General features: G+C 37.0%; 2 long non-coding RNA genes across 2 annotated transcripts in view; both read right to left on the bottom strand.

The window, feature by feature from the left end:
- The window catches only part of LOC116454771, a 91772-nt gene that overhangs the window by 55685 nt on the left and 8174 nt on the right, over positions 1 to 27913 (bottom strand). The window lies entirely within an intron of this gene.
- On the bottom strand, positions 517 to 26688 carry LOC116454766. Its single transcript, XR_004244194.1, has 4 exons — positions 26677 to 26688; positions 15163 to 15167; positions 2841 to 2844; positions 517 to 1371 (listed from the first exon to the last, which is right to left on the bottom strand). It is a non-coding gene; the product is annotated as an uncharacterized LOC116454766 (long non-coding RNA).

Here is a 27913-nt window from a genome sequence, read left to right as displayed (position 1 = left end):
TTTCTCACTTTTACCCATCTGATTTTCTCCCCCATCCCACCAGGGATGAGTGAGCGAGCAGCTATGTGGTGCAGAGTTGCTCACTGGGGTCACATTACAACCACAGAATAACTTCTAAAGTATTTCATTTAGATTTCTGATGCCATTGTAATGCTCCCCAACCCTGACATGCCTCGTGTCCATGGTCACACTATAGCACCAGGTAATGCTGGCTCCATATCAAGTCCAAAGGTTTTTCCCAGGTAAGCTTTAATACTTAAATCTCTCAGGAGAGAATTCATGTCATCCTCACCCACAAGAGAATGGCCTTCTATAGCCTTCTACTGTTCAGCTTATTATTTTATTGAACAAAGTTTAATATAAAACTGTATAGAGCAGATAGATAAAGAGAAAATAGGTCCTATCCGTCACAGCTGACTACACTATTCCTTGCCTGACAAGCAGGATCCTGACTGACACAAAATTAAAACTTTCTTCCCTAGTCCTCCTAGTGCACTCTGTCCCATAGCACACCTACCACACCTGACAAGCTAGTTATTCACACATCACACAGTCTTGAAATTGTATATCCAAACAAAGGGCACACAAGCATATATCTACCACATATCAGTAGTGTTCAAAAATCCTGCCATTGGTGCTTCCTATTCTTGTCTCTTTACAAGTTTTTACTTAGAGAATCTCAGAACCACAGAATGACAGGGTGAGTCAAGGTTCTAAAGGGATAAAATTTTAGCTAAGAGTTGGAAGAAATTTGTATTAATTAAGATATAGAGTAGAGAAACAAAAGATAAGTTAATGATTAGTAGATGCCTAAGCTAGGGCTAAGTGATGTATTATTTGCCATTATATTTTAAGTTTTGTATTGTAGGGGGAAACAGAATAAATGAACTGTCATTAAAACAAATTGAAACTAATTGAAACCAATAGAACTAAGAACAGCACCTATGTTTCGTAATAACTAATCAAAAGTAGGAGATCTTGGGGTGCACGAAGAGGTCATGAAGGCCTGCCAACAGCAACAAGGTAAAAATGTCACTATAAGGAAGACATTCCTGACTTCATCTTTCAGGACCACTGAACCAATTTGAGACCACCGACCCAATTCAAGAGAGAAACTGCGCATGCATGAAAGACCAATGATCTCATTTTAATACGAAGCGGAGGATGGGAAGTGCTGGGGTCATACATATGTAGAAGATGTAAAACTTTGTGTAATAAATAGAGAACGAAGAACCTTGTACTTTGCTGGGATGTCTTTAGGACACTACTCCCATGCTGCCTGCCGGTGCCTGAATAAACATACCACTTTCTAACTTTAATTAGTTAGACGGTCTTTTATCCATGGATATTGGGATTTAATGAATCAAGGGGCTGGAAGAGACATTTTCATCCATCCCAGCCGCCTTGTCTTGGGGTCGCTTTATGATGTGTATCCCCTATCACCTGCTCTACACCCAGACATGATTCCTGTGCCTTTCTGTGTCTTTAAAACTGGGTGTGAGAGAAAGAAAAAAAAAGGCCAGATGAACTTTTCAAAGCAGTTTGTGCTCCAAGGTCACACTACTCCTGTGTGTGCTTCTGCCGAGGCAAGCAAAGAGGAAGTATCCTTTCCTGCTTTTCAGCCAGCTTTTGGCTCTGTTTCAGCAGAGAGAGATGGAGAGTTAAACTTTTTTCCTTGGGACTTCGGCTTCTTCTTCTTCTCTTCTGAAACTGTTCAGAACACCAGAACTCAGTGGGAGAGCTTTCCACTGAGGCCTGGAGGGGGCCCACGTCAACCCAGCTCCAAAGAGGAGAGAGAGACCACACCCAAAGAAATGACTCTGAGAATTTACCAGATTCTCTCCACAGTGAGAGGTTTTATTATTTAGCATTATTCTTTTCCCATTGGGCATTGTGTCTGTTAAATAAATAGGTTTTTTTCCTTTCACTTTCCTCTGAGGAAAACTCTTTCCGAACCTGGTGGGGGCGTGGGGTCTAAAATCTACCATCTATGAGAGGACATTCATTTTGGACGTTCCTCTGAATTTGTCTCAAACCAGGACACTCCTCCATGAGCTGCATCATCTAGAACAGGTTGTCCAGGACAGTGTCCAGACAGCTTTTAAATATCTCCAAGAATGGAGAAGCCACAAATTCTCTGGGTTTTCTGTTCCAACCATATTGTTCTTCTTTTACCCTGTTCTTGATAATATAGATTCTGTGCTGAGTAACACCATTTAAAAGCCGTGCATGGCACTGCGTACAATTCAGCAGTCATTTAAAAGCTTTCTTAAGGATTTCATTTGGAATTCTGACAATATACTTAAAGGATCCTGAATTAAGATCCTCCAAATATATAGGTGCTTCAATGTTATTTTGCGGCTATGTCACTTAGGTGTAATAATCTCATATTTAGAGGCTTAATGTTACGAGAATGAGTCATATAGAGACATAGAACTATAGCATCTTTTTGGTTGGAAAAGACCTTTAAGATCACTGAGTCCAAACATTAGCCTAACACTGAAGTTCACCACTAAACCATGTCCTTAATTGTCATTGCTACATGTATCTTAATTACCTCCAAGGATGGTGACTCAACCACTGACCTGGGCAGCCTGTTCCAATGCTTGACATATCCAATCCAAACCTCCTCTAGTGCAACTTGATGACCTTTCTTTGTGAGAAACAGGGTCAGGGTCATCTTTGAAAACTGGACGTATGACCTCTTTTTAACTACCTCAAAAAATATGGCTCAGAGAGTTTTACAGAATTGTCTCATTTGTGTCTAGCCTTTTTTCCTTCTATCTGTCATGTGCTCCTGAAATGTAAGCAAACAGCCTCAATCATGCAATATTGTCAACAACCCTGTTATTTAGAAAGTGCATTTTGTTAAGTATTTGATTGTTAATAAAGGGTAGAACTTGTTTTAATTTTCTCTGCACTCTGGAGTCATATACCTTGGTCTTCTCATTCAACCTGGAACAAAAGTCATTCCTGCTTCATGTGACATTAGCAACTACTGAATAATTTCATATGCAGATTAAACACTGCATTACGGCCCTCTTCATGCCTAGAATGTCAAATAATTAAGAGCCTAATCCATAACTACTGCAGCCTCCAAACTGTCATGTAAAATACTAAGTTGCCCTGCCTGCTACTTCTGGTAGTGTCTATTCATTATTATAGACTATTATACAATTATATTTGTATTATTGTTTATAATGAGGTGAAAAGAAAGAGTATTGGTAATTACTTCTGACCTTTTTGGTGTAGACAGTCATTTTCTTGGAGTGTTTTTGAGGGATTTTTTTGAGGTTTTTTTTACTGTGATCCTCCTTTTCAAGATTCACATGTATGCTAATTATCAAGCATTTTCTATCACTTCCTTTCTTCTTCTAATCAATAAAAATGGATTATTAATTTTTTAAAAAGGCTTTTTTTCTGGTTTTCCTTCAAATGCAATGCAAAACTAAATATGATTACCTGTTAGGTTTCTGAAATTTATCTCAAAGTCTCCAAACTTTTTCCTAGGTGAATGCTAATTCAACCAATATCAGAAAACACAGAAGTGATGAATTTTACACTTGCCATTGTCCAGTCACAGATATACAAGACAAATGGCAACCATTTCCTAGGAAGTCTAAATTTATCAGCTGTTGCTAATACTACCTCTAAATCTTGCAGACAATCTTACAGTAAGTTTATTTTTCATATCTTTGATTAATACAAACATTCATATATAAGATTGCAAGGAAAAAAAAATTAAAAATATATATAATATCAGTTCTTGAAGACTACTGAAAGAAAAAATCTCCATGGGAATCTGTGACTACCAGAAATTTCACAAAAGTCATATAGTCTCTGACATCAAAGTACTTCTCACAAGTATCCAGATGTCAATACATATATCTGAGTTTGCTCCATTGAGATTTACATGATTACTCTTAAGTCAATCAAACATAGATTTCTTTATCCTGAAAGCCTTTCAAAAATGGTTTTCCCTGGAATGGACTAAATGCACATTTATTAAAGAATGTGATGATTTAGAATATAATTAACTCAGCATAGTGTAAGACACAAGATCATTTCTTTGTGAAATCAACACTTGAGATTTCATTTAATAATTAAGACATCCACTTAAGTTCTTCCACATAATACTGCAAACCATTCAATAGTGGGAGCTTTTGTTTAAAAAAAAAATTTAAAAAAAGGCTTTTTGTAGCAGTTTGAGGGACAGTTCAGTAATTTTCAGTCCTGTAGAAAACAAGCTTTTAAGAAATAATGAACAAATTGTTTCATCTGAACAGAAAACCATAAGACTTAGCCTTACAATTTAATTCCCAAATTCAACCATTTGTTTCTTCAGTTTCTTTTAACTAGGCTATTAGGGAATCTGCTGAGTTACAAAGTACAAAACACTTTTGGAAAATTATTTTTTTTCTTCCTAACCTTGCTGACCTTCTAGTGATATGTCCAACCTATCACTCAATTATGATGGAGGAGAGAAAATATGTTACCTTACTCTTGTTGACTACTGGAATTCTGGAGTAATCATGTTGCTAGATGCTGAGGTTAGAAGGTGATAAAAAGGAAGAAAATATAAAAATGTCTCTAGGCAGTAATTCAGGGAGCACTGGTTAAGTTTCTTTCCTTTTCCCATTTATTCTAGCAATCCAAAAAACTGCTGTCCTTGTTTTAGAGACCTTAGGTGCTTATCTTTACTTATTCTATCTCTTTATCACTGTTGCTCAAGGAATAAACAGGTACAAGATACTCTCTATTTTCAGTGAGAGTAACCTACTAAAGCAGAAGTGAAGAAAGTTCAGAATTCATTGGGAGAACACACTCAGAGATGGCCACAGTCATGCTTGCACTGACCCTGGGCAGTGAGCAGGCTGGGATAAAAGGTCCTCAGGAGGTCTGGGCTTCCTTAACCAGGCAGTCAGATCTCACAGCTGTGCCTGAGTTTGGACTTCTGTGTCTTCCAGGCTGCCATGCCAGGGACCTTCGAGAAGTTGAGGGCTGCCAGGTTGAGAGCTTTTAGGGGTGACTGCCTGAAGGCATCCCCACCAGATACCATCAGTTTTGCCTGTGCTGGATGACTTCCTCCAAGCAGTGTAGTCAAAATTCCCTGCCTCTGCTTTCTGCTGACTCCCCCAGTAGCGGCCAGGTCATCCTCTAGTCACACTTTGTCAAACTATGCATCAGCTCCAGCACTCTTCAGTCATATGGAATTAGAATATGCTAGAATTTTCAAGGGCAGAAACACCAAGGACTCTTAATGAAAAGTGGGCACAGAGAAAAAAATTTGCTCATGAGCTTATTAATCCAGCTGCTGGTGAAGTGAAAGAGAATTCCCCAATGATTAAGAAGGGAATTCGGTACTTTTCTCCCTGTCTGGTATAATTTGAACATTACATTTAACCCTAATAATAGAGAGAAAATTGTTGTATATATGATTAAAGCCCCAAGAAAAGCACATCATTAAAATGGACATTTTAAATCTGACTAATTATATGGATAAAGTTAGAGGAAATGTTTTACTCATTCCTGGATACAAGTAGGGAGAAGCACACTTTTCTAACAGAGAGAAACAAATATGTTGTTTTCAGTTTCTTCCAGACTTAATGATAATGTAAGCTGGCTCCCAAGGCAGGTAGTGGTCCACCTCTGATTGCCTCCTGAAACATTTTTCACCTCTATAATGAAAAAAAGAATATTATGTAGCTATGGTTCAATCCATTTATTCTGGTTCCCTTTATATTTTCTTAGAATTAGCCTGGTAGCATTACCATGTTCAATATCTAGAAAACCCTCCCTATAGGTCAATATCATGTCACAAATTTTTGTTTCAAAAATTGTACTTTAGCTGCAGACAAATAAAGATGACAATATTGATCTTTGGTCTTGAACCTATATCATTTGGTTGAGTGCTGAAGGGACATAATATCGTGGCTTTCATTGGGAAAGTCTGAACCTCATGGTATACTGCCTTTTCAGTATATATGAATATACTAATTCACTTTTTCCGTACTTGACACTTTAAGTTTGTATATAGAGTTTTATGTTCATACATGCCTCAAAGATTTAAACCCAGAAAAGGATCAGATTTGATGCAGCTAATGAAAACTTCTAAGAACATTCTTAATGCACAGGAGCACTCATGCTCCAATGACAGAGAAATTATATTCTTAAATTAATGGTTAATACTTACATGATTATCCAGTGTATTTTTTCTAAAATGTACATCTGTGTGAATTTAAGGGTACAGAAAAAACTGTAGTATGGTTAAGAAAATACAGCAATGCTTTTTTTCAAAAAACAAAGTTCATAAAGTTATTATTACATCTCATTTTGAGTATTCCTCAGTACTTTATCTATTTTCAATATTAGTCTTCATTTTTAGCATAAGTGAATATCTGCATTGTTTTACATTTTGTATAATTTTATCTACTTCCATAATTCCACAGATAAAAAAGAAATATGAAGTAAAGCAGGAGGCGTTTTGGAAAAAATCCTTATGTTTAAACAGTTAGTACACAAAGTCATGTTCTTTTTGTAGGCACAACTGTGAACTTCATTTATGTATGTTTTATCTGTAATTATCTATGTAGATTGGATAAACTGCTCTTGCATATAAATAGGCATTTAAGCCTACAGTTACCTGATTGGCATGTGCAATCAGGGTAACTGATCTTGCAACTGCACGTCTAATATATCTACAATGCAGGTCAATAAAATTCAGTTAATTTGCAATAATCTTTTGATATTAGAATCATCTTGGCCTTTTGCACAAGTAGCAAGCTGCCAAAAATAGAATACCTGAGCTGCATTTTCTGCACTGCCTTGTAAAGACAGGCTAAAATTTCTGCCTTTCAGCTCCACAAAACAAATCAGATCTGTTCTAAAGGTGATAGCAAAACACCAGTAAAATCAGGAATTTTCTTTTTACCAAACTACTTTACCTGATAAATAATTTGCTTAGCTGCTATTTCAACCTTTCCTGATGAACTTGATGGTAGTAAAAGCCACACAAAAAGCTACTGGATTTCTATTTCCCCTTCAGATTTTACTTCAGAGTAAAGGAAGTTTTAAATAAATGTGTTGTAAACTGGCAAACTATTCTTATTACTCTTAGCACTGATTCAAAAACAAGAGTGTGAAAAATTCACTTTTAGTATATTGCCAATAGCTTGGAGATTAGTTACAGAAGAGTTTCTCCTAGACATTTCAGGTTAATAATGATTTCATTTTAAAAAACCACCAAAAAAATTATGTTCTTCAGAAAGGAAAAGTAGCTGCAGGCTGGGGGTGCTTCTCCACAAAAGCACATTTTCTATAGATGCTATGCTCTTTGAATAGTGTGCTAGTGGCTGGTCAGATCACTGGGGGCAAGTCAGAAGGAATGCAAAATGTGACTTTTAACTCACCTTTACATAACCTTCTCCTCTGAAAAGTCCATTTTCCTGCTGTCTTTAAATGACCCAAGGGCTCTTCCTTCTAAAGCTAGGCTGAAGAGGCCACTAAGGAGCATAAACATTGTTCAAGGAGCAGCACAGGATAAATGCAAGCAAAATATGCTCCTTTTTCTTCATCTGAAATGCTGAGAGAGTGAGTTAGACAAGAGCCATGTGTCATTTCTATCTACTGCATGAAATATGATACTTTTTGGAGAGTTAAGCACAAATAAATTTGATGAAAGTACAGAATACCAGTATATTTTTAATATCGCGCGTGTGTGTGTATATATATGCATATATTTGTCTTGCCACATATTTTCTCCTTCCACAAAAATGTATGTATTTACTTGGTAAAACTGTCTATACTCCAAGATCCATGTTAGACCTTTAACTGATTTGTCATACACCTGGGAAAAGATAGTTCCTAGAGCATATGCAATCTGGCCATGTCTAGACCTTCCCTACATGATCAGAGCTATTGTGCATTTTACTGTATCACAGAAGTGAGAAAGGAAGGCTAATGCATCTGGGAAATGAGCTTGTAGACATGGGAGGAACGACACAGTGCACATATTTCCATTAAGGGAATTCTAGACAGAAATATGCTACCTCTAGTCAGCAAGTTAACACAAAAAAATTACCAAAAGTGTGATGTGGCTGAACCACTTAAGGTTTTCTTATACATTTTAAGCCATGGTGGGAGCCACAGCATAATGGTTCATTGTGCCAGAGAGTCTGAACTTTCTTTGCTGAAACATATGATGCCTTCTGTAACATTTAATTTCTTGTTCTACAGAGCTTACTAATTTTGTGAAGAGTTGTTCAGAAAGTCCACTTTCAAAGCAATCTATAAGGCAGAAACAGATTAATATATTGTTATAACATGTAAAAAATAAGAACATGAAAACCAATTGATAAAGCTAAGTTGAACTCAGTACCGAACCATTGGATAGAGCAAGAAATTACTCCTATTGTTCCCTGACACCACCCCAAGAGAAGCCTAGTTCAACTTGATGTCTTCTGGGCAAAACATATAAGTAAAGCCCCTTGTCTGTCCTTTCCTACAATGGATATAAATTTTTCCCATCATAGCCATTTTTTACTCAGAGTGCTGTTTTCTAGGGAATATCACTTTTCCCAATGCTTAGAGAGTCCAAAGAATCCAACTGGAGTGTATACTCAGCTAGCTAGCAAAATGCCAAGAAATTGATATTTCACTATTTTAATTGTCTTTCTTAAGTCACTATTCCAGCTGTGGGAGAATATCTGATGCACTCTTCATCCAGAGACAGGTCTTGCATTCATCAAGGATGAATTTATCAGTACCCAACTGACCCATCTGATGTTAAAATCCAATAGAAAAAGCATGTATGTCACACAAAGCACTGAGCATAAAGAAACAAAAATTGTTTTGGTGATGAAAGAAGCTGCATATTACTAATTGCAAAGCAAACATCCTGGCAACAGACAGAGGGGAGGGGTGATACCTATACCTCTGATTTTGGAGTCAGTCATGGTTCGTCATTATATGCTGATCTTTCACTTGTCTCTTATGTGTTATATAAAGACCTGAAAAGGAAATGTATTTGTACACGAATAACAATTCATTTATTTTATAGCCTGTTTCACTTTGTTGTCAGCTAATTAAATTCTGTCACTGAACCAAATATGATTGATTGTTACCTACAGCTGTTCCCTGTAAATCTGTCTACAAATAGTTGCTCCAAGATGGTAAGCTTTCTGACACTCTCTAAAATACAGTCAGCAACAGAAACAGACAACCGTTGAAAATTTAATCTTAACAAGACTTCCACTAAACTCAGGGGGATACCATTTTTAATTAGAAAGAGAATGCCAGACTCTGAGTAGCTTGCTTAGCAAAGTTCACTAAGAAACATCTGATTAAAAGACATAAGGTGGACAGCTTTATTTTCCCTCTAGGAAAGCCAACAGCTACAAAAATTATTTCCTTCATAAGATGCATTTAGTCATCAAAATGACAGCCTTGTCAGACCATGTGGCAGATTACCTTTTATTTTTTTAGTTTGTTTCCTACTGATGTGTCAATAAAGAGAACACACTGCCAGCCAGTGAATTTTTTACGAACAATATCATGTATGATGGTGTGATGGGACAGAATGCCCTCTCAGAAATGCTGCAATGATGCAAAACTGGAAAAAGTGGTTCACCAGTGGTGGTGCTGCCGTTCAGACGGACCTTGAGAGGTTGTAGAAATGGATATTGTGAAACCTCATACAGTTCAACAAGAACTACTAATTGAACAATCACAGAATTATAGAATGGCTTGGGTTGGAAGGGTCCTTAAAGATTATCTAGTTCCAACCCCCTTGACATGGGTAGGGATGCCACCCACTAAATCAGGTTACTTGGGGTCTCATCCAAACTGGCCTCGAACACTTCCTTGGATGGGCCAGTCACAACTTCTCTGGGAAATCTATTTCAGTCTCGCACTACTCTCACAGTAAAGAATATCTTCCTAACATCTAATCTAAATCTCTCCTTTCTTAATTTAAAAACATTTCTCCTTGTCCTCTCACCACATATCCTTGGAAACAGCCCCTCTCCAGCTCACTTTTAGGCCCTTTCAGGTACTGGAAGGCTGCTATAATGTATCCTCATATCCTTCTCTTCTCTAAGTTTAACGAGTCCCACTCTCTTAGATGCTCCAGCCCTCAGATTGTCTTTGTGACCCTCTTCTGGACCCAGTTTAACAGTTCCATGTCTTTCTTGTTCTGAGGACTCCAGGGATGGACAGATACATTACTCCAACTGGGGCCTCTAGGGGCACAGTAGAAGGGGAGAATCTCCTCCTTTGACCTGCTGGCGACCCCTCTTTTTGTGCAGCTCAGGATGCGGTTGGCCTTTTTGGCTGTGAGTGCATGCTCTTGGCTAATATCCAGCTTTTCATCCACCAGTACCCCCAAGTCCTCTGCAGGAATTATCTCAGTGGGCTCTTCTCCCAGTCTGTACTCACATCTGGCATTCCCCTGACCCAGGCGCAGCACGTTACACTTGGACGTGTTGAACTTCATGAAGTTCTTGTGGGCCCACTTCTCCAGCTTCTTCAGGTTGCCCTGGATGGCACCCCATCCTGTTGTGTCAACTGAACTGCTCAGCTTCATGTCATCTGCAGACTTGCAGAGGGTGCACTTGATCTCACTCTCTGTGTCATTGATGAAGATATTGAAGAGTACCCATCCCAAGACAGAGTTCTGAGAGACATAATTCATCACCAGCCTCTACCTGGACATAGAGCCATTGATGATAACCTCTCTCTTTTGATTTTTTCTGATCCTCTCTAGTATCCCTCCCAATAAGGATAGGAGTTGTCTTCATGGTTCCTACAGACCTGTTTAAATTCTGGAAGGTAGAGAAGTTGATCATGCTATCCACCTTACACTACAGCACAGTTTAGCCTTCTCTGCAAACTGTGGACAAACATGTACTGTTGAGACAGTCTCTATGAAATTAGTGAAATTTGGGGTAGGGAAAGAACAGAGAGATGATAAAATATATTGAAACCGAATTTTAACTTTTTTGAAAATAACCATCACTGAAGTCTCCAATCCTTGATATCAGTGATTACTCGGTTTGGACACCGTTAATTGTTCACAGTACCTAACAGGAAATGATTGGTAATATCTTTAATATGGAAAGGTGAAACTTTCAAAAGTTTCAGTCTTAGAGCAGACACCAAGCAATATGATCCCTGTTGCATTTATTCTGGTAAATGTAATTTCTGTTTTCATACATTATAAATGATACCAGGAAATAACAGTATTAGTAATGAAGTGTTAATACTGCCATCTGGCTTCTTTAGTGTCTGTCTGAACTGGAAATGCAAATCAAACATACACATTTTTTCTCAAAATACAGATTTTTCACTAAGTAGCTATCTTAATTCTTGGCTATTTTTCTTCTGTATTTAGTTGAAGAACTTTTCGGCTATATGTGATAGCTTTTACTTGAACAAATTAGCTAACTCTTATATTGACTTAGAAGCTTGCTAGATCCTTATCTGTCCAGTACTTACTTACCCAGAAGCAATTCAGACCTGTAGTTTACTCATATTAAACTGTATTGTACTCCCCAAACAATTCTAGTGTTTAGCAGTGGTATTTTTGGAAGAAATTATCACCACATAAATGAAGAAAAGCAGAATTATGCCATTTTATAATCTGAGTGCTTGTTTTACTGAAAATTATTCTTTTTCTGTCAAAGTAATTGCCATTTATAACTTAAATAATTGTCTGGTCTCACTGAAGCAACCATACTCTCTGATGCAGAGTTGCACATGTACTCTGTGTGTACAAGGTTATACCCATCTCTGTATTTTACAGTCTTTATATAGTGTGAAGAAAAGGTAGATTCCAGGTCTGTGGAAGTAAGCACATCTAATACAGAAACCTATGACCTTTCACTCGTGCCTACACTTCTGTAGACATACCCACAATTAAAAGCTGAGAGACTACATCATCCCTATAATTATAATGCAAATGCAGGTTACTCAGTACTAGAGAGCTTTTGGTCTAGAAAAAAAACCCACTGGTTTTTGCTGGGGAAATGACAAGAGGCATGCCTACATAACAACCGAGACACAAAGCTGTTCTGAAGCTCACAGTATTTGAAACCAGAAAGACCTATGCTGTTTGTCCATCTATGTGCTGGCTTGGCTGGGGTAGAGTTAATATCCTTTATAGTAGCTAGTATGAGGCTATGGTTTGGATTTGTGCTGAAACAGTGTTGATAACCCACTGATGTTTTGTGACTGCTGAGAAATGCCTACATACCATCAAGCCCTTTTCTACCTCTCGCATTGCCCCACCAGTGAGGAGCCTGGGGTGCACAGTAGAGAGGCAACACAGCCAGGAGAGCTGACTCCAACTGACCCAAGGGACATTTCATACCATATGGTGTTGTGCTCAGCATATAAAACTGGGGGAAAATAAGAAAGGGGGGTACATTTGGAGTTGATGGTATTTGTCTCCACAAATAACTGCTTTTTCCTGGGGATGGAACACCTGTCTGCCCATGGAAAGTGATTAATGAATTCCTGATTTTGCTTAAATTCCTTGGTTTTTCTTTGCTTGTATGCATGGCTTTTGCTTTACTTACTAGACTGTCTTTATCTCAACTGCTGAGTTTTCTCACTTTTATTCTTCCAACTCTCTCCCCCATCTCACCCTCTCAGCAGGTGAGTGAGCAAGAGGCTGTGTGAGGTTTAGGTCTGGGCTGGGATTAAACCACAGCAATCTGGATTTAACCCTCTCTCAGCAAGGGTCAAAGATTCTACCTAGTGATTTTCCCATTCAGTCCATCATCCTTTCAAATAAAAACTATTTCTTTTTCTGCTCATAGAAATATTGTTTTCTTCCCTGAAGAATCTGTAAGTAGATCTTTTGGTCTGTTTTGTTCTCTCTATCCCCCAACACTTCTACAAAATAAAAGGCTATGAATCTGGACCTACAGAAATGTCCTTCCACTGACTAAAAAATAACACTCACAAAATTATTATTTCCTGTGTGTATTTTTAATGTATTTCAAAGTGCATTTTTGCTCTTTTCAGAGAAATTACTACCTTTTTCTTCCTTCACTAGTTAAAATAATTCAGAGACACAGAAAATATGTTAATTTATAGTGCATTTTCCGTAATCTTCTAAGTCTGTATTACCTCAATAAATATATATAGTTTATGTTAAAGTTCAGTTTTACAACATCTAACAGTTGTGAAGCTAGAGTTTCTACCCCAAAGCAACAATTCAGTAATTCTGTAATTGTTTTAATTTTGGGGAATTTCAAAGCTGAAGATTACTCTATTGTCTTTTTTTAATATTTTCTGGGCCCAAAAACTGACTTAGGCTGGAAACAAATTTCTTTAAACTTAAATACATTGAATCTTTTATTTTCATGACACTTGCACTACAGCCATCATGATAAACCTCTTAATCCTTGATTTTATGTCTTCAGTTTACTCACTGTCCTGTTTTAGTAATGCCTCTGAATGAAGTCAACCTATAACCTTGAATCTTAAAGGAGCTGAGCAGAACTTCCTATGAATGGAGAATACTTTCAGGAATCATAAGGGCTTCTTCAACAGTAACTGGAAAATATGAAAGAAACTGCTTTCCTGGGATCCCTTTGTCCTTTGATTTTCAAAGTTCTTCTAAGCCATAGATGTTTAATTTGACCATACAGCAATTTATGTTTGATATTCTGATTCTCATATACTAGCATTTTATTGGATATAGTTAACCTTCCTATTCATAAAAGTAACCTGAAAGTAAAGTCTGAGGAAATATGATCGGAAATGGAGTGTTAACACCTAACTGATTTTCAGAAATGATTATAAGTATCACATATTAACTAGGTGTGGGGAGAGAGGATGGAATAGAGCTGCAGGCTGTGGGATGCGCCTGCAGAATGCCATGGCAACTCAGAGAACCTTCTCTCCTCCTGACCTTGGGGGGACTAGATGCCACAAGGTAGAGCCCTGTGGAGAGGAGCCTGCCAGAAGCTGATAGACACCTGAAGGGCTCGTGATCACCCTCATATAAGGACATTAAGAAAGTGTGTTACTGACATGGCAATGTGTGATAGGTTGCTTAGTGAAAAATACCATAAAAGGAAATACTGTGTCTTGAAGAAATGTATAAAACCTGCTCGTTTCTTTGAATAAATGTCTCCAATTCCCTGCCGGTCTGAGTCTGTGCTTCAGTCATTACAACTAGGAATAGTACAAATACTGATTTTTTTTTTTTTTTTTACACACACCTAATATGCATCTATAAAATCTCTGGTTTTTAATCATGATATACCAATGTGAAATACTGTTGCAAAATGGATTTTTTTGATATGCTTACTAATTTGTCTTTAAAGGATTTCCAAATACAACAAAGCTGATTCTTACCAAGCAGAGAAACATCCTATTCAGAAATACTATCATTAACTGGAAAGATGATAGTAATAGCTAAAAGCTCATATCATACTAGCTGAAGCTTTGCTTTTTCTTTTTTTGTTTTTGTGCAGATGTTTTGCTTATATGAACTTTAACATTGCTTTTTATTTCACACTAAAACATAGTAATTTACCAATTTTTGATTGCAGAAACAAAGAAAAACATTTAAACAAATGAACTCAAGACTCTCCATGACAGCAGTTTTCATAGCTACAAACTTCATATACTATAGATTAATTGTTTTATAAAGGGTGATTATGGGAAGACAGAATTGAAAGTCAAGGGACTACATTCTTCTAGTGAAGAGATAGGATGGTAAGTTGAAACAATGATAATGAGAATGGCATAAGTACTAGAACTTAATAACAAGGATTACACATAGACAATACCACTTTATGCAAGGAAACACTCATACAGTAAATGATGAGCTGTAGATGTTTGATTCTGTGATTTGTCCCAGTGTGGTATGTAACTCCTTTAATTCTCATTGATAAGTATTGCCACTGAGGATATCCTGTATCTTTCAGAAACATTCAGCACATCACATGACCATGAGTTTATGCAGCAGTGACTGGGCTACAAAAGTCTATCCAGACCCGACACATGATCTAGAAACACGTGCTGCGTACCAGGGGCTCGTACCAGGGATGTTGCTAAAAGACTACCAAATCTCATACAGAATCACAGAATCACCAGTTTGGAAGAGGCCTTCAAGATCACAGAGTCCAACCCATGCCCTAACACCACCTCAACTAAACCATGGTACTGAGTGCCACATCCAATCTTTTTTTAAACATATCCAGGGATGGTGACTCCAACACCTCCCCGGGCAGGCGGTTCCAGTACTTTATCACTCTTTCAGTAAAAAACTTTTTCGTAACATCCAACCTACATTTCCCTTGGTGCAGCTTAAGACTGTGTTCTCTTGTTCTATCAGTTGTTGCCTGGAAAAAGAGACCAACTCCCACCTGACTACAACCACCTTTCAGGTAGTTGTAGAGAGCCATAAGGTCACCTCTGAGTCTTCTTTTCTCCATACAGTCCACTGAATGCCATTATCTGCTGCTCTTGTTTCATGCGGACATCAGTAACACAGTCAGGAGCACCCTGAAGAGTACCATGAAGAATTATGGAATGCTGGAAGAAGAAGTAAGGGACTCTGGAGACAAGATTTTTTTTTTAATCAATCTTCCTGGGCAAAGGGAAGGTGTTTGAAAGGGCCAGTCTAATCTGGCTAATCAACAGATCAGTTACAGGACTGCTGCCACATCCAGAAGTTCAGCTACTTAGACCATGGGGCTTGCTTTGAGAAACCTGTACTGCTGGGAACAGATGGGGCCCATCTGTCAGAGAAGTGGGAGGGAATCTTTGGTCTAGGCTTGCTGAGTTGGTAAAGAGGGCTTTAAACTAAAATTGCTGGGGGAGGGGAACCTTGATTCATCCCACTTCAACTGGTTTGATGCCAGTTCCAGAACAAGATGCCCAGAGCCTAGAGAGGGCTTGCAGGCAGTAGGAATTGCAGCTGAAGGGCAACACAAAGGTGCCCCACTCAAATGCCTCTATGCAAAAGCACAAAGCATGGAGAATAAGCAAGAGGAGTTGGACATGAGCACACAGCTGCAGGACCATGGTCTTTTTTGCATTATGGAGATGTGTTGGGATGGCTCCTATGACTGGAGTGTTGGAATGGAAGGATACAGGCTTTTTGGGAAGAACAGGCAGGTGAAATGAAGAGAGAGTATCTATGTCAATGACCAGCTGGACTTCATCACGCTCCCCTAGGTATGGATAAGGAGTCAAATGAGGCCTTATGAGTCAGGATTAAAGAGAAGACCGGAACAGATGTCATTATAGTGAGGGTCTCCTACAGGCCACCCAATGGGGTAGACCAAGTGGATGAGGCCCTCCATAGACAAATAGGAGCAGCCTAATGTTACCAAGCCCTGGTCCCCATGGGAGCTTCAAGCACCCTAATACCTGTTGGAGGAAAAAAATGGCAGGGAGTAAGCAGTTCAGGAGATTCCTGAAATGTGCTGATGATAATTTTCTTCTCCAAATGATAGAGGAAACAAAGAGGACAGGTGCTATGCTGGACCTTATTCTCCCTAAAAAGGAGGGATTGGTGGGGAATGTGAAGCTCAAGGTCATCCTTGGCTGCAATGACCATTAATTAGATTAGGCATTAGGAAGAAATTCTTTGCTGTGAGAGCAGTGAGGCACTGGAACAGGTTCCCAGAGATATTGTGGCTGCCTCATCAATGGAATTGTTCAAGGCAAGTTTGGAGGGAACATTCAGCAACATGTTCTAGTGACCCTGTTGATGGTGGGAGGGGTTGGTCCTAGATGATCTTTAAGCTCTCTTTCATCCCAAAGTGTTCTATGATTATGGAATAGGCTCCAGTTTAATTATTATCTATATTAGAGTTGAGCCTCAAATCCCAAATAAAATTAAGTTTCTATTATGCATGCATCTTGTTAGAGTCTTATAGTTGGAAAACAAAAGAGTCAAAAAGAAAATACTGGGGAAAGCTATGAAATTATTTCTTTGAGATCCTACAGTTAGTCAGTGGTGAAATGAAATCATTATGACCTCAAAATTTAATAAATTGCAGTAATCTGTTCACTAGATAATCTGTTCACTAGATAGCACTGCATTTCCTTTTAAGCTCTAGATGTGTTCTATAAAGATGGTATTTGCTATGAATGTTCCTAGAAAATTTTTTTTTTCCTCTATATTGTCCCTCCCCAATGGCACTTCAAGATGCATGTGTGGCCCAAAATTAAAATCAGGGAAAATATCTCAACAGTCACTATTGTTATGTGCTAAATTGCATGGAGAAGACTCAGGACCTGGAAATGTTTGTCTAAGTAGAGATGGATTAAAGCTAAAATACGATTTTTGTACCTCAGATATCATGTAAGAGCAAAATCAGAAGAAGAAAAACAAAACAAAACAACCCCCTTAAAATTTAGATAAGAGAGATACGAAGCAACTATATTTCTCAGCTAAGTTCTTAGCAGGTAATTGACAATCACAGCCATCTCATTAGGCACTGTCTGAAATGGGCTTTTAGTGCTAGCCCTAGAGAACTAAATGAAGATTTATGAATAAAAAAAAAAAAAAGAAGATATTGGTGACATTCTGAAAATGAGTAGGGAGCTTATTGCAGGACTGATCACCATTTCTACATCAGTGTATGTTTGCCTTATAGTTATACTAACCATTGTGTGTTGAGTGTGGTAGTGAAATTAAGTGATACAGAAGAAGGCAGGGATCTTCTCATCTTTGTCTTAGCCACGAGATTGACTAACTGGATATTTTCTACTTGTTTGCTTTGCCTATTTTTTTTCCTGATTTATCAACCTTTCATTTATCTGTATATTGCAAGTTCTCTTTTGTTTTTTCAGACTAGGAGATAGAAAAAAATTTGTCTTGTTTTCTAATTTACCTTTAGTATTGTGTTTCATTGTATGTTTCCTCTGTGACCCTGTTTTTATTTTCAGTGAGAATGAATTTATGCTAAACTGATAAAATCTGCATATGAATGTGCAGACTTTCAGTTAACACTGTAGTTTTGACATTAAGGAGTTTCAAGCATAACCATATTGCTCATTGTTTGGTGTTCTTTCCTTTTTTTGTATCCTGTAATCAGTTATTCCACACAATTTCCTGACCTTTGTTTCAATTTGCATAAAAAATTGTGATCTCGCCCTAGTTTTATGCATCAAGTACATTAAGTTCATATCTATCCCAAAGCTGGAAACCATAAAAAGAACAACCAAGTATTAGGTTCTAGAAATTTATGTTACATATATTCATTAATAATTTAACCTTTTATTTTAATTCCCTGTAACTTGGTGTAATGATTAGCAGTTTATAGGCAGTCGATAACTGTGAATCACTACAGTACGGAACTATATAGTACTAGTACATTTTGTTCAGTGGATAAGAAAAGCAGCAGCTACATAAGAAGTAAATAATGAGGGAGCTGGAATAAATCAAAATTCCATGATACCTGATGTCTAGGTGTAACCAGAATAATTGTTTTATTATAATGACCTTTAAAAGTCAAGTTGAGAAATTTTCCTCAAAAATGTTCAGAAAGCAAGAGTAAACTATTCTTTACTTATCCATTTCAGTACTACTGAAATGTTTCAGTCTAAGGTAGAAACACAGGGTTAACATTTTATTCTTCCCATGTTTTAATTGATTGAATATTGGCTATCAGACTGTGAAATATGTTGAATTGATATTATGATATAATTTTAATATCTAATATAAGGTTTTTAGCATAGAAATGAAAGAGTTCCATATTTTTGACATATCTAGTATAGATGGTCTCACTCTTGTTTCACCAGATTTTCTATTTTGTGCAAGAGTGCCTTTTGGATCTCATTTAGTAGCACTCAACACAAAATTTAAACTAGAAATTTCCCTTGGAGAAAAATTAATTCTATTTTTACATTCTGGCCTCATGATATTATTAAAATGTTTTAAAACTGTTTTGATCTTAGGTTACTAATTTAGGTCTATTGCTGGGGTGCCGTTGCTGGCTAGCACGCTGCCCCGAGCACGGGGCAATATTCTGCCTGCCCCAAAGGGGAGGACGGGGGCCGATCACAGCGCAGGAGGGCAGGTGAAGCACCTGCTCGGGTTCGCCTTGCCCACCGATGGTGAAGGTGCGCGAAGGAGGTGGGAAAGAAGTGGAGTAACTTCTTTGGGGGGGAGAGGGTTTATTGAAGAACACAAGAAAACCACGGAGAAGCCGAGAAAATGGGACTGACATGGGGTTTTATATCCTTACAGAGTGGGCGTGGAAGACACGTGGTAACCAATAATACCTCAGCTAGGGAGCACTACAAAGGCGGGGAAGAGGAATTGTAACAAATGGCAGATGGAGTAGGCGGGGGGTGGAGTAGCAAGGACCAATTGACTACCGAAGAACATAGAACTCTCTGGAAAGACAACCAAATATGAGAAATAAGGGGAGGGGAGGGCAGCAGCCAATGGTAAGGCACAGATCCACATACTTTTCACAGCCCTTTGGGTGCTGCCTGTGACTTCAAGGCTTTTGGGCTGGGGAGGCATCAAACCAATGGACCTTTTGGTCCACTTGATACAGCTGACCCTGGGGTTGGCCATGGTTCACCGCAACAGTCTATATTCCTAGCTGTATTACTGAAGCTCTTAATAGTCTTCTGACTAACTTCTTTAAACTTTTCCACATTGCGTGTCTACAGGTGTGTTGAGATTTTTCACCGTTCATGTCACATGTCCCAGTTTTGTCACTAAACTGGATAAAACACAGGAAGAGTTTTAGAGCAGAGACTTGACCCTTGGTTCCCTTAACCTCTTGGCAACTGTGTCCTGCTTTCTAGTCAGCATGCAACATTTCCTTCATCCTTTCTCCAAATCTGGCTTCAGTTTCTTTATTGAACTTGATTTATTTCCTTCATAGTGGCAAAGCTTTCTTTAAAGAGATGGATAGTGTTTCTTTATATGAATCAGACTAGCATATATCTAAAGGTGATGGCATCTTATAGAGGGAGAAAAGAACTGGTGCAATCTCCTTTAGCTGTTTTCCTGAGGTTGAACTTTAAAATAATGCTTTATGAAAAAAGTGTTGTTCTGGTTGCACTTTTAAAATACAAGTTTTTTCAAAGAATTATCACCCTTCTTCGGTAAGTCTTGTTGAAAAACGGCAGGGCACACTTGGGCTGGGTGGGATGAATTATCTTTAAAAACATTACAATTACTCATAAGAGAGATATAGATAACCTTAAGAGGTCAGACTTGGAAAACCCTAAATTGCAGCATTAGATCCTATGTTACAATGAGCTGTGTAGAGTTCAAAGTATCCCAGAATCCAGCTCATAACTGGGATAATTTCATATACATCTCAAATGAAATGTCTACATGTTGATACTCAAATAAAAAATAAGGAAAAAGGAAAGGTAATATCATATAATATAATGCATCTTTTTTCTTCCTTTTGTTTTATAAGAAGCCACAATCGACAATTAAGTTATAATCAAGACTAAATCTTTCTCTAAAAAATCTTCAGGCCCTTACAAATATTTCCATAATACATATGAATATATATTTTTGTAGAAAAAGATGAAGTAATAAAATGCACCTGCATTACTGAAATATATGTCAGGAAAGTTCAGCATAAGTTTGTCATGGTGCTGAGTGCCAAGGACACATTGATAAATGAACTCCTTAGTGACATAAACCTGAAAACAAAAATTCAGCCTTATTGATGTCTAACACTAGTAAGAAAAAATATCTCAAAATTTAGTATTTCTGTAGCCTGCTCATTTGAAAAGACTGTGCAGACATCATAATTACATTGCCAGACTATAGAAAAAAAGCATAATTATGATCATGCTTAGCACTTATCTAGCACTTTTCATCCAAGCATCTAAAGTACTTTGTAAACAATAGTTTACTAAATATCCTTATAACTTCTTTTCTGGTACAGACAAAAAAAAATTAGTTCCCTTTCTTTATAAGTCTCTTTTATTTAATGGTGTTGGGTGACAGGTGGGAAGTAGGAAATTTCTTCTGATTAATGTTACATTGGCATGTTCATCTTTCATGCTTTGTCATTTTAGGAGGCTGTGCAACCACTGTTTTTATGCCTTTAGCACATCACACACAAAACCGTCTTTGGGACTTCCACTGTCCTTTCTGAAAAGCTGTTTTGCCTCCTAGACATGTAGCAACTTTCTGTATTAAACTCATGTTTTTGTCCGTTACCTCATTGTACAACAGTGGAATGTCATAGAAAATCTTCATTAGACCATCTGTGATGGCATCCCTATAAAAATCTAAGAAAAAAAAATACAGCTTTAATGAAATATAAATTCTTCTGAGTATTCTGGATTATTTTTGAAGCTCATTATGTAAAAAAAGACTCTTTACAGTAAAAAGCACAAAAGATCGACAGAAGATCCAGACAACATAACAAATGTGTTCTGTGGCCTCACTTCAGTTTTCTCACCATTCTACAACTGGGAAAGATTGAACACGTCCAGAAAATATCACTAGGCAACATTCAATTCATTCACATCACAGAATAAAAATAAGGGTAATGATTGCACACATGTAATCAAAGGACATTTTTCTCTCTCTGGTTGTAAATCTAGTGAATACAACATGGGAAGAAAGATTTGACTAGATATAAAGGCCTGGGAAACAAAGCAAAGAAGTAAGTGTGTGCAACCTTATGATAAATATATCTGTATACACATATGTTAATAGAACATTAGTCTGTGTCAATGAATGTATATAAACTCAAACACAGATATATACAGATATAAATGTATTAATTTATTAATTTATCCAAATATGCAATAAAAAAAAAAAGTTAAAGAGGAAGAGGAAGAGAAGGAAAGATTCAAGTGTCAGAAGTTCATTGGATTTCCTTAACTGTCTCATTTAACTTTCAGGATGTACTTGTCTACTCACTAGAGTAGGTGGCTCATGTTTTGTTCTGGTGGTTTATGTCTTTTTAAAATTTCACACTGATTCTTCTGCGATACTTTGTCTGTCCCTTTTGTGGCTTGGAACACAGCTTTGTAAATGTTGTAGTTATATTCTGTGAATATTTAATACAACTGCTGTTTTCTTGTAGGAAAGATGAATCTAGGTTTTGCCTTAGGAGCTGGGAGATACTTTAAATATGCAACTGTTTTCTTCAAGTCATTCCTGTAGGCAAGAGGGAGCACATCTGCTCCTTAATAACTGGAAAAAAAAAACAATAAACAAAGCTGCATAAAGCCATTTTTTTTTTCAGGATTTCCATGAGATTTTCCTACAAACTAATATTAACAATTGCTGGAAGCTATTTTTAAAAAATAATTTTAAAAAAATCCAAAATTGAAAGAATGCATGTTTGAAAAGTATCAATATATCTGAGGTCTTTTTCATTATTATTATCTGTAATGGGATTTTTTTTTTTGGTGGGAAATAAGCAAAAGGAAAATATTTCTATTTACTCTTGATGTTCTAGTAAACAAGTCTAGAAGCCTTGTTTACTAGACACATGGCTTAGGGCTTAGAAGCCCTAAGACTTGTTCAAATTTAAAGACTAAGCTGAAGAACGGTTTGAAAGAAATGCAATGACTACAGATGAGAATTATCCACAGTAAAAAAATTATATTGGCATGTTGGTGGCTCACCCAGGCAATGAAAAGCCTACCCAGCTTCCAGTGAACACTTGGGTGACTTGTCGGCAGTGTTTTTGCTGCAATATTTCACATACCACTCATTATCAGAGGCAAGAAACAATAATTAAGACTTGAAAAAAATCTTAAAATTGAAGCCTAGCTCTGATATATGTCACCCAGCTTGATAATTTGATCAGACAAGAAAAAAAAGGCAGTAGAACCTGATATATTGAGAACTATTCTGATCCAACACATACCTTAAAAATACTATGAATGCGTTCAGCAGAATTCAGATCAGATGCAAAATTACTGCCATCCTGCCGGATGTTGTTAGTACAGCAACATCATTACAAGAGTGCCCAGAGACTGTAGACTAAATTGGGAGCCATTATGCTCAGTGTTATACATAGTACAAAATGGTATTTGATTGTCTAAACTGATAGTCTAAACTGCCAGGACAGGTGGAGGAAACAAGAGCACAGAAAGAGGCCAAAGACTGGCTGATTCCTCAAAGGTGGGTGTGAAAGCAGAAGAGGTGGATTCTGACCCAGCCAGCCAGCTACAAAGCAGTATTTGCCCAGGAGCTGAGTTACCAATGGGAGTGGAATATTTTAGGTAATTGTGCAAATGCATCTCAAAAAGTCTCTCTGTCTTCTAGACTGTAGTTGATTCATGTTGAGCTGCTGTGAAACATGGACAAGGCAAGCTTCATTTTTCATAGTACACACATTCCTGTGTTCCCCTGAACTTCTAAAGAAGCCATCATAGTGTCCAAAATCACAGTAACCTATGTTCCAACTCACTGCAGAGGTGACTTTCGCATAATGTAAATGGCCTAAATATGTCAGTTACATATCTTAGAAACTGACTAAAATTTAAATGTTTTTATTGAATAAGCAGCAATTAATTAATTTTTGTTATCATAAAATCAGCAAATCGTCATTTAGGTTTGAAGACACCTTTAAGATCATCAAATCTAACCAGTAACCCATCACTGTCACATCCGCCACTGAACCATGTCCCTAAGTGCCACATCTACATGTCTTTTAAATACCTCCAGGGATGGTGACTCAGCCACTTCCCTGGCCAGGCTGTTGCAATGCTTGGCAACTTTTGGTGAAGAAATTTTTCCTAATATCCATCTAAATCTCCCCTGGTGCTACCTGAGGCCATTTCCTCTGGTCCTGTCACTTGTGACTTGGGAGAAGAGACCAACCCTCACCTCAATGCAACCTCTTTTCAGGCAGTTGTAGACAGTGATAAAGTCTCCCCTGAGCCTCCTTTTCTCCAGACTTAATAAACTGAGCTCCTTCAGCTGTTCATCATTAGGCCTGTACTGCAGAAACTTTGCTGATTTTGTTGTCCTTCTCTCAACACACTACACCACCTCAATGTCTTTCTTGCAATGAAAGGCCCAAAACTGAACACAGGATTTGAGGTGCAGCTTCACCAGTGCCAAATACAGGAGGATGATCGCTGCCCTGGTCCTGCTGGTCACAATATTGCTGATACAGGCCAGGATGTCAATGGCCTTTTTGGCCACCTGGGCACACGCTGGCTCATGTTCAGCTGCTGTCAACCAGCACACCCAGGTCTTTTTCCACTGGGCAGCTTTCTGGCCAATCTTCCTTCCCCAAGTCTGGAGCATTGCTTGGGGCTGTCATGACCCAAGTGCAAGACCCAGCACTCAGCCTTGTTGAACCCAATGCAATTGGCCTCAGTCCACTGATCCAACCTGTACAGATAATTTTGTAGAGCTTTCCTACCCTCAAGCATTTAAACATTCCTGCCCAGCTGTCTGCAAAATTACTGAGGATGTACTTGATCCCTTCGTCCAGGTCATTGAGAAAGATAGTAAAAAGGACTGGTCCCAAAGATGAGTTAATTCTGGTTAATTGCTTCTGAGTATTTAACTTTTCATTTTTTCTTGGAATTTTAATATTCAGCATGGACTAAATTACAAATCAATTGGCTGCCAGTGGTTTAAAAGAGCTCTGAAACCTTCTTTGATACAGGAGAAAGCAAGATAATTAATATATACAATGTTTTAATCTAAGAAAATGGACATATAGAAAGAAACAAATGTTGATTGTTTCTGTGGTTTTTAATCGAATGAAAAATTGTTTAAGTTTACAAGTTGCTAATATATCCTACATGCTAAAGCTGTTAACTATTAAACTTCCAAATATGCTAAGATTGAACTCTACATCAAAATATCCAAAAAGGTTACTCTAAGTACTTTAGAAAGATACATAAGAAATTATGCTGTTTTATTTTGAGAAGTTAAGAAAAAATCTCATTTTCGTAAGTTGGAAATGCATTAAATTAAAACTTGAAAAACTAATGGGAAAAAAAAATGTTCAGGAATTTCCCACTCTTCAAGAAAAATAATCAGTAGTGAAAAGCTGTATTTACAGGATTTTAGTATCTATTATCTTTATATGTAAGCAAAAATGTTGTTTGTTCTTGAAATAAAGCTTTTACTACATTCTAGATGAGTGTGTGTATATCCATTATATACATATAATGACTTTAGCTGTTATAAACAATGTTAAGGACATTATAGGTGATATAGAAATATATAATTATTATGATGAATATATTATATTGTATTATGATGAAAAATATAAAAAATATTTTATAAAATTGTCATTGAGTAAAATGAATTTCACTCAAAATTGCAGCTCCATATTAGTATGCATTCAAACTACGAAATAGCTATATGAAGAATTACTCTGATGGTTATTCTGTTTACCCAGGAAGTACACCAATTTATTTACCTATTTTGATTTTTGCAGAATTGGAAAATCTTTAAATACTCTCAACAGTATTACTTTTCTCAAAGCGACTGTGCAAAATTTTAAATATGTATAAAGAATTTCCAAATTTTATTCCAGAATATGCTTTTTATTCAGTGCTGGCACGATGATTTTACTCTTGCGCTTTACTCTCTATGCAATCCCTAATTACTGGTTGAAGGTCAAGTGAGTGAGTTATGTCAATTGATTCTATTTTTGCTACACAATTTTTCTCACATTATTGCATTGACTATGTACTGTTACTAGCACATTGGAGTTGACCAATGCAGCAATATTTCAAAAGTTATTTCAACTTACTTTAAATTTGTATATATTTCTACCTAAACTATTCTTCTTGTGAGTAAACTTAAGAAAATGTCAGAATTACTCATTTCTGTAAAAAGTGTTGTAGCTGAACTCTTCTCAAGGGTAAGAAACTGGTGCAGTTACTGAAAATTACATCTGAAGCCTACTATATAGGATCCTTTTAAAAGAGATCTTTAGCATTTACTTTTATGCTAACAGGCAGTGGAATAACATTACTAGGAGTCATATCAAAAATAATATGTTCAAAGGTCCTTTAAACTTAATTATAAATTATTTTAATTTAAACTGTGATAGTATTCAGTGAATGATTTATTACAGTATTATTAAATGTTCTTCTTCATAGTATAGCAATTTTCCACTTCATTGCTGCCATTTGAGAATGACGTCAGAAGTTGCTTCACTTATTCCTTCTTCTTAATGATTTATTGCCATGGTTGCAAAGCATTTCAGCTGGCTACTATAGTTTCTTCTTTCCCCAGTGCAGTTAAAAAATACCTTGGTGTTTTCTCAGATTATGTTTAAAAAAACTATTTACCTTTTTAAGTTCTAATTGCTATGGTTCATCTAGACAGCAATGGAAAATTCAATATCGATGACTATGATGAAATTTTAATATGCAACACTAATTATCCTTTAATCCTTAGATACATTTGTTGACTATGTCACAATTTCCAATTGTTGTTAATGTCAAAATCTAAACAGTGTAAGAGAAAACAACAGGAAAGAATTTGCAAGGATTGTTCACACTCTTAACTTTGAGTCACAGTGGAGCTTCAGCTCCTAAATAATGGATGAATTTCTAACAAAATCTGATTTTTGCAGATTTGACTGCAGTGTTAGCTCATTCATTGCAAACCTGATTTTTACTTTTTTTATAATTAAACTTTGTTACATATATATATACATACACAACATTACTACAACACCAAAAACCTGCCCAAGGATTGTTATTAAGAATAACCTCCCCTGAAGCAGGTTGCAAAGGCAGTCTAATGTAGTGTTCAACTATCCTTGCTGTTAAAATATTTTTCCTAGTTTCTAACCATAAAGTCCTTTGCCATACATTAGTTCTTACAGCAAGTCCAAATCAAAGAGAATGCAAACAAATAATCTTTCTTATAAAAAGGGAATTTAGTCTGTAGAAAAGTGTGGATTTCTTTGTTGATTTTCTTTTGTATTTTACTCAAGAAACCTGAAGAGTGGCTTTGTAAAAATGATCTAATGGTGCAGTCCCATCTGTCAAAATCAAAAATAGTCCAAGGTTTTTTATAAGCATCTAAATCATAAGAAAATATATTTATAATAGCCTTCCTGGTATTTTAAGCAAAATTTTACTTTTTATGAACTTCACTAAAAAACTAGCATAGCGAATACTCAGTACAATGCTTATGTCATACAAAATTATGTGGTTCTTGCAGGTATAAGAACGTCAGAAAATAAAATTATGATGCTGAGTCTGAAAAATCTCCAGATTTTGAAGGCTAACCTGAGATAATTTTTCATATCATAGAATGTACAGAATAAATTATTAAATATTTTGAGATAAAAAACTTTTTCAGAAGGAGGTTACAAGAAAGAAGGTGGTGGAATATGGCCAAGAGGAGGGAGGAGAGGGGACATGGAACTGTGTTTCTACTCTGAGCCGCTGCATTGGTGAGCTGTTGTACAATTAATGTTAACATTGAAAGATACAGGCTACCACTCCCTTCAAAATCACTGAATTCTTACCTTAATTAAGAAGCAAGTGTAGCCTCTGCTACATGATGGCATAATTTTTCTTGTAGATTAAAGACCAACTATTGTTCCTGAATTACACCTGGATCTCTTCCAGGATAAAGCAACATATGAGAACTGGGACTGATGCCATAAATGCCTGCTTGACATACAGTAATTTACTTGCAAGCAAAAGAACAAGAAATAATCCATGTGATTACTGATAGCTGCTTAATCTTCATGATTGAAGTACTCAGACATTTTGGTTCCTTGGCAATATCTAATTCTAGGATATTTAGATAGTAAGCAAAGCTCTACTTCAATGTTTCTGACCATCTCCTGTCTTAAGACCTGAGACTTTCAAGCTGAGAATCCTGGAAGAGGTTCCTCAAGTCAGATGCTGAATGGTACAGTCAAAAGATTAACCTGGTAGTTTGAAGTGTATGAAATTATCCTCAAAATCCTTTTCCACTAGAAATTAAATG

The sequence above is a fragment of the Corvus moneduloides genome, chromosome 1 (genome assembly GCF_009650955.1).
Source record: "Corvus moneduloides isolate bCorMon1 chromosome 1, bCorMon1.pri, whole genome shotgun sequence".
Classification (NCBI taxonomy): domain Eukaryota; kingdom Metazoa; phylum Chordata; class Aves; order Passeriformes; family Corvidae; genus Corvus; species Corvus moneduloides.
This window is presented reverse-complemented; position numbering and strand designations above follow the sequence as displayed.